This window comes from Microtus oregoni, unplaced genomic scaffold, assembly GCF_018167655.1.
Source record: "Microtus oregoni isolate MIOR12 unplaced genomic scaffold, Mior012 000047F_ref0000412, whole genome shotgun sequence".
In the NCBI taxonomy this organism is placed as follows: domain Eukaryota; kingdom Metazoa; phylum Chordata; class Mammalia; order Rodentia; family Cricetidae; genus Microtus; species Microtus oregoni.
The window spans coordinates 5,898,500-5,906,465 of NW_024543221.1; positions in this window are offsets into that span (position 1 = coordinate 5,898,500).

Genomic DNA, 7,966 nt, shown 5'->3' on the forward strand with positions numbered 1-7,966 from the left:
AGAAAAACCTATTGTGCTCTTTGTATCCATGTCTACTAAGTTCCTGAGTAGAGCTGCTAATTATGAAACTGCCCTGTGTGTCCTGCAGAAAGCCAGCTCTCCTCAAGCTTCCGCCAGCCTGGAGCAAGGCCACACAGAGAAACCCTGTCTGCGGAAGAAAAGAAAGAAGTACAGCAATGAACTGCTCCCACCCCAGAGTGGATGAGGAAACCCTATACCTCAGGTGTCCCTGGCTTCTGCAGCTGATCCTGCTGGCCTTTGGTGGGACATTGCCCTCAGCTGGGCTAACTGGTCTTTGTTTTGTTGTGTTGGCAGGCCAGGAATTATTTTTTATTTTTTTAAAGATTTATTTATTTATTATGTGTACAACATTCTGCCTCGATGTATGCCTGCACGCCAGAGGAGGGCGGCAGGTCTCATTATAGATGGTTGTGAGCCACCATGTGGTTGCTGGGAATTGAACTCAGGACCCCTGGAAAAGCAGCCAGTGCTCTTAACCTCTAAGCCATCTCTCCTGCCCCCCAGGAATTCTTTTAAGTAGAGCGGACTGACCTCAAACTCACAGAGATCCACCTGCCTGCTGGTATTAAAGCCACCACCATACTGGGCTGCTATTGACCTGTCCTCTCTTCCCTCCACCCTGGCCTTGCCCTCTGCACCATTATTTCCCTTAATCCAGACCGTGGAATTGAATGTTTCTTTTTAAACCTACCATGTATCTCAGGAGGAGGTCAGGCCCTGGTCCCAAACACCTGGCTTGTTTGGCGGGGTTACAAGCGGCTCATCCAGGAGGACAGGCTCCTGAAGTAATAAGGGTGGCGGCGGGGCTGCGTCCCCAACACCCCAGCCGCCTGCCCAGCTAGCTTATGCCCCGAAATAATTACACGGACACTGTATTCTTTTAAACACCGTTTGGCCCATTCTCTTCTAGGCTAATTCTCACATATTAATTTAGCCCATTCCTAATCATCTGTGTGTAGCACCCCAAGGTGCGCTTACCGGGGAGATTCTAGCCTAGTCCATCCTGGGTCGGAGCTTCATCCCGGGAGTGGGGCATGGCATCTCTCTCAGGCGTCTGCTCCCGAGAGGAAAGCGGTCGAGTCTCTGACCTCACTTCCTCTTCCTCCCAGCGTTCTGTTCTGTTTACTCCTCCCACCTATCCTCTAACCAATAAAATGGGCCAGGGCAGTTCCTTTATTAGCCAATGACCTTCCTCCATCATTTCCCCTTTTTCGGTTTAAAAAAAAAAAAAGCTTTAACTTTAACATAGCAAAATTACATATAACAAAAACAGTTATCAAGTAAAAGTTACAATAATCTTTATCATAACTAAGGAAAACTATAACTATAACTAACTATTCTTAACTCCATCAAAGACTCCAGAAAGATACAATACTACCTAAGCAAACAAGAAAAAAGCAACTTTTAAAACTCTAGAAATGACAGAGACATCTTGCTGCCTGGACAGTCACCCAAAGTTCCTCTGTACCGTTGGGGCATCCATCTTCAGCCTTCAGGCCCATGGTATCCAGCAGACATTTCCATAAAGCAGGAAAATTCAAAGTCAGTTCAGTCACTATCTGTTGTGTCCTGCAGAATGTCTCGCAGACTCTTTGATGAATCAGGAACCCTGAAAGATCATCTCACCTTAGGCAAGTTCAGTAGTCCTCTCTCTGCGGGTTTTCTGTGTCCAGTTTATGCCAATAGTCCAGGCAAGAGCAGTTTCTTGCCCAAATGGCTATCAAATTCCATTACGTGCCTCTTCGATGCCCATCTTCCTCTTGAAGTACATTGGTGCTGCCAGGAGCAGAGTGTCTCATTGTCATGAAAAGTCCTCAGTTATTAAAACATTAAATGTCCTATTCTGTAATCTTTGAAAGACATGAAGAATGTCTATCTAAAATATATCTCTATATATCTAGAAAATCTAACTAACATGACTACAAGCTTTACTATTATCGATGATTATCCATTAACAACCTATATTTCTTAATTATACAGTACATATTTAAATGAACTACACAATCACAATACCTTAATCAAAATCAGAAACACTTATACATATAACAAAATTGACCTTAAATCTCTATCAATAAAGCAAAATCTATACTAATGTAAATTATTCATATCTATATCATATCCCCCTTTAAATGTAAAAGGACGTTTATAAACCATATTTGGGAACATGGGCGCAGTTTTTTCTCTCCAAACTGCTTCCTGCTGAATGGGGGCGTCATTAATTAGGTCTTTCATGGTATAACCTGTGTGCTAGTTTCATCTCAGTTGACAGTTGAGCGAAACAAATTTTTTAAGGCGTGCACAGGAACCATTCAGGAGGACGTGGTCCATCATACCAAATCGGAATAGAAGAAATGAACAGCGTCTCATCCTCTGTGAAAACAAAATAAGAAACTCCTTTCCAAAGTATCATATCCTTAGATCCAAATTCATAATATCTATGTTGGATTAGTTCAGCAGTATTTATAAATAAATATCTTTTAGCATCTGTTTCTCCTTCCTCAGCATTTAAACAATTCAAAGAGAGCATAATAGCATACAGTATCAAAAGTCTCTGTGTATTTTCCATCTTTGTACGCTTTGTTTTAACCTCTATTTTGTTTATTTTTACTTTTAACTCTTTGCTTTTTGAGACAGGTTCTCTGTATCTTTGACCTGAAGTAACTCTGTAGACCAGGCTGTCTTTGAACTCTCAGAGATCCACCTGTCTCTGCCTCCCAGGCATTGGGATTAAAGGTGTATGCTACTACACCTTGAACTCACAGAGATCTGTTTGCCTCTGCCTTCTAGGCACTGGGATTAAAGGCGTGTGCTACCACACACAACAACTCTCTTCCTTTTTTTGTTTTTTACTTTAAGAGCTTCAACTTTTAGTCTGCATATATTTTTAACACACTTTAAACCTTTTAGAAATTTTCTTTGTCTTTGAATCTCTCTTTACTGTATATCTCTCTTTTTCTGACCACACAAGTCTTTAATTTACCAAGCAATATCAGTAGGACTAAAGGCGTGGCTTTGCCAGCTAGATCCAGTCCATTCCTTAGCTTTCCAGCCTCATGGCGGAGGTACTGGCTGTAGCCAGCAAGCGAGCTTCAACAGCCTGTGCTTGCAAGCCGCCTGTGTAAAAGAGTCAGAGTTTGTCCTGGCAGGACAGCCCAGAAAGCCAGCATTTTTAAACGGCGCAGCTTTTTTCCTGCTATGGCTGAAAACCGAAAAGCATGTGTTCAGCTTTTCGTCAACACCGTTTAAGTGTTTCGTGGCAGGACCTCTTAATGAGCTGCAGGCTTTGCAGCTAAAGCTGAGTCAGGAAGCCTCTCTTAGATGAGGCGCTTGCTTGCCTCGAGCAAGCAGAGTAGAACCGAGAAATTGCTGCTACCAAGAAACCAGGCACAATGCTTTCATTTTGTTCTAGAATTACTTTCCAAGCTGTCTCAGGCTTTATGTGGAAGCAGTTGTCCACGTGGGCGCCATATGAAGTAATAAGGGTGGCGGCGGGGCTGCGTCCCCAACACCCCAGCCGCCTGCCCAGCTAGCTTATGCCCCGAAATAATTACACGGACACTGTATTCTTTTAAACACCGTTTGGCCCATTCTCTTCTAGGCTAATTCTCACATATTAATTTAGCCCATTCCTAATCATCTGTGTGTAGCACCCCAAGGTGCGCTTACCGGGGAGATTCTAGCCTAGTCCATCCTGGGTCAGAGCTTCATCCTGGGAGTGGGGCATGGCATCTCTCTCAGGCGTCTGCTCCCGAGAGGAAAGCGGTCGAGTCTCTGACCTCACTTCCTCTTCCTCCCAGCGTTCTGTTCTGTTTACTCCTCCCACCTATCCTCTAACCAATAAAATGGGCCAGGGCAGTTCCTTTATTAGCCAATGACCTTCCTCCATCAGGCTCCTCCCACCCATCCACCGCCTGTGGAGGGAGAGAGATAGGGAATGAGATACCCTGTGTTTGTAATACATCATTACCAGGCCACAAGACCGCAGTGGGAGGGTGGAGCACATCGGGCCAATGCTGCCAGTACTGAGGCCCTGACGCCATCCCCAGCGCCACTAAATAATTACACGATGACAACTGTATTATGTCCTCACTCTGGGTGAAGAGAAGACCAAGTCCCTCATTGTTAATATTTGGCACTTAAATTTCTCTCCCATGATTTCAACAACTCTACCACTAAACCACTCCCTATCCTTTGACCCTTTGGGAGCAGTGGAGTCAGAGTAGAGAAGGGGAAAGAGAGGCAGTGGGCTGGTGTCTGGTGAAGCCCTACTGTGTGCCACTGCATCCCCTGTCTCAGTGAACACACTACCATCTCCATGTGTACTGTGAAAAAACTGAGACTCAGAGACGTTAACAAATCTTCCCAGGACCACAATTAGCACAAAAATACTATGATAGAAACTCTAGCCTGGGATCTGAGGAAGCCAAGGACCCCAAAACATGTTTTCTCCACCGTGCACTCACCTGGTTCCTAACCACTGGCATCTGTTGGCACACTTCACATCTAGTACAAGATGCCTCTTGTTCCAGGTGGGCTATCCCAGGCCGTCAGAAAGTAGCTCGCAGACGCTTGTCCTCATTTGGGGATCCCTGCTCTCCTTAGGGACACTGTGCAGTGAACTCACCTGGCCCTCACCTCTGGGTTCCTTCCTCCATGACTCTTACCTCAGCTTCTTTCAAGTCCCCATCCTGGCTCTTGGGGAAACTGCCTTCCCTTCCAGGCACTGTCTCCAAAACCCCACATTTAGCACAGAGCACTGTGATCTGCGTACTATTTATAGCACAATACTCAGTGTGATTAAATCTATCTCAAACATGTTTGAGGGTGATGATAAAATATTTGAGATGAATATTTAAAGTCATATTTGCATAATTAATCTTCATTCATCTCTCTTCATCTAACTTGAAAAAGACTACGTATTAACTGATAGAGGAGTGTTGTTACAAGCCCAGAACAGCCTGGTATAAAGCGTGAATTCCCGTCTCAAAAACCCTATTGAGGGCATAATAATACAATAATTTTTGTTATGGTGATGATGAAGATGTGTGTGTGTGTGTGTGTGTGTGTGTGTGTGTGTGTGTGTGTGGTGGACAAGAGCACTAGGGCATCCATGTGAAGGCAGTTTTCTCCTTCCACCTACATGGGAGTTGCAGGGATTGAACTCTCGTCATTAGACTTGTGTGGGAAGTACCACCTGGAAGGCCCTGAATTATTTTATCCATAGCACATGCATGTTGTGCTTTGGAAAGTATCCCCAAAGATCCCTGTGTTAGGATCTTCCCAACTGGTGAGGTTTCAGGAGACAGTAGGATTTTAACAGATACAGTCCAAGAGGCTTCCTTTTGTTTTGTTTTCAAGGTAAGGTTTCTCTGTGTAGCCGCAGCTGTCCTGGAACTCACTCTGTAGACCAGGTTGGCCTCGAACTCAGAAATCTGCAGCCTCTACCTCCAGAGTGCTAGGACTAAAGGCACGCTCTACAACACACAGGGAGTCTAGGAGGTTTTAAGTCATAGAAGTGTTGCCTTTAGGAGAATTGTGGGTCACAGTCTCTGCCTCCTCTTCTTGTTTTCTCCTCTTCCTCCTTCATTTTTAAATTTTTTTTCATTTTCTCACCAAAAGCCATAAGGTGAATAACTTTGCCCTACCCATACACTTCCCACCATGGTTCACCGCCTTGCCACAGGCCCAAGGGCAACTGGCCATGAACTAAAACCATAAACCAAAAGAAACCTTTCATCCTTTTAGGAGGATTTAGCTCAGGTGTTCGTTAAGGCAACTGAAAGCTGACTAGCAGCACACAGGTGAAAATGACGTGTCTCTTTAAATAACATTTACACTCAAATTCAATTTGAAATCCACTTGCGACAGAGATTCAATTGAAAGTTACATTGTTGAATTAACAGCCCTAAATAGTTGGCCTAAGTAGTTCAGTAGGAAAAATGCATATTTGCATGTATTTCTTCAGTCTTCTTTGGCTTTTTTTGTTTGGTGGTAGTAAGGATAGATAGCATTTAGGACCTTGAATTTACCAGACAGACAATTTATTGTCAGATTTTTATGCAAACGTTTCCCAAACTGGCCTTGAATTCACTCTGTTGCCCAGGCCATCCTGGAACAGGTGATCCTCCTGCCTCAGCTTCAAGAGCAGCAAGGATTACAGGCCTGAGACTCCCCCCCCCCCCCCCACCAACTGAGCTCTCAGTCCTTGCTTGCTTCCTACACAGCAGGCTGGATTCCAGGATCCTAGTGCATAGCCCAAGAACATAATCCCTGCTTATCTCTCTGAATGCCTAACTCACTAACCTACCCTAGCTACCCACAGCGCTCCTCACAAAAATTCCCTCCTCAGCAACACTCATGGCAGGCACTCTCCCGCTTCCTTCCTCTTCTTCTTCCTCTTCCTGTTTCTCCTCTTCTTTCTTCCCCCTTTCTATTTCTCCTCTCCCCTTTTGGTTTTGGATTTTGCTGTTGTTTGGCTTGCTTTCGGCGTTTTGGTTGAACCACCTTCCTGACTAGGCCTCAGCACTGACCTATAAAGTCCTGGGCAAGTGCTAGCAGTTCCCAAGGTCCCAGACCACATCACTAAGAATCATCACGTCCTCCTTTAAAGGATCAAGCTGAGAAAACTCAAAGCTGTTGGGAAAGTTTGTTATTTGTTCCAGGAATAACAGAAAACAGAGCCCCTAGCTCCCTCCCCTGTAAGAGGACCAGCAACCCCTCTTCCAAGTTTTTGATAATTCTCACTTATCTGATATTTGTCTATTTGGTTGTTGAGACTGGAACTCCTATAACCCAGGCTACTTTTGAACTCACCATCCTCCAACCTTGGCCTCCTGAATGCTGGGATTACAGGCATGTGCCAACACACCCAGCTAGAAAACCATTTTGTTTCTGGTGGCAAACGGGTTAACAGAATGCCAGTGAAGCCTAGTTAATTCATATGGGTTCTGAGGAGGAAAGAGAAGCCACAGGCTGTGGTTATCAGGCACAGTTTGGCAAGGCAGGTGTTTTAGACACATAAGCCTTCAGAGGACAATGTTGCATCTTCTGAAACAGGCCCAGAAGTGCTGTAACTTGACGGTAGTGTGTATGTCTAGCAGGTACAAGGCCCTGGGATCAGTGCATACACACATGCACACACACACTCATACAGAGGCAGTGACAGAAAGAACATTTTGAGGCTGCAGGAATAGGAGAGACTCACCTGCAGAGAATCAAGAATTCCAGCACAAGTCACTTTTGTTTAAAGCCTTTCTCCTTTCCCAGCCTTAAGCCTGCCACCTCCTAGTAATCTTACCAGAAACTCCTGACAGGAGGGAACAGATCCTAACCCCTAGGGGCAACCTCATTGGCTCCTGGTTTCATCTTATCAGATTGAAATCCCAGAGCCACCCTATAATTTAAAAAAAAAAAAATCTTATCAACCCTTGGAGCTGTAACTGGAGAGCCCCCAAAATGGTAGCCGTGGCTAAGCCATTTACCTGTGATTCTCCCTGGAGATACTTATTTTTATCTGGAGATGAGTGTGCTACCTGCCTGTTTATGCACACAGGGAAGAATCAGATCCCCGGAACAGGCCTGTGGGCTACTGTGTGGTTTCTGGGAACTGAACTCGAATCCTCTGGAAGAACAAGAGCTCTTTCTTACCCACTGAGCCATCTCTCCAGGCTTAGGCTGTTTTAATGTGTGTTAGGCAGATCTGGTCCCTGACAGAACACCTGAGAGACTAGTTTGGAGGCACGTGTTAGCTAACCGTAAAAAACCGCTGGACCGAAGGAAGCGAAACACAAGACAACTGCTTACCTGGCCCAGCTTCACGACAGGAGAAGCGTGAGGCTGCTCACTCCCTGTGCCTCGTTGGGCTAGGAAGCTGAGTGACTCGCTTGCTCCAGCAAGGCCTAGGTTCCGAGGCCTCCAGTAAAGAGCAAGCAAGTGCCACCAGTGG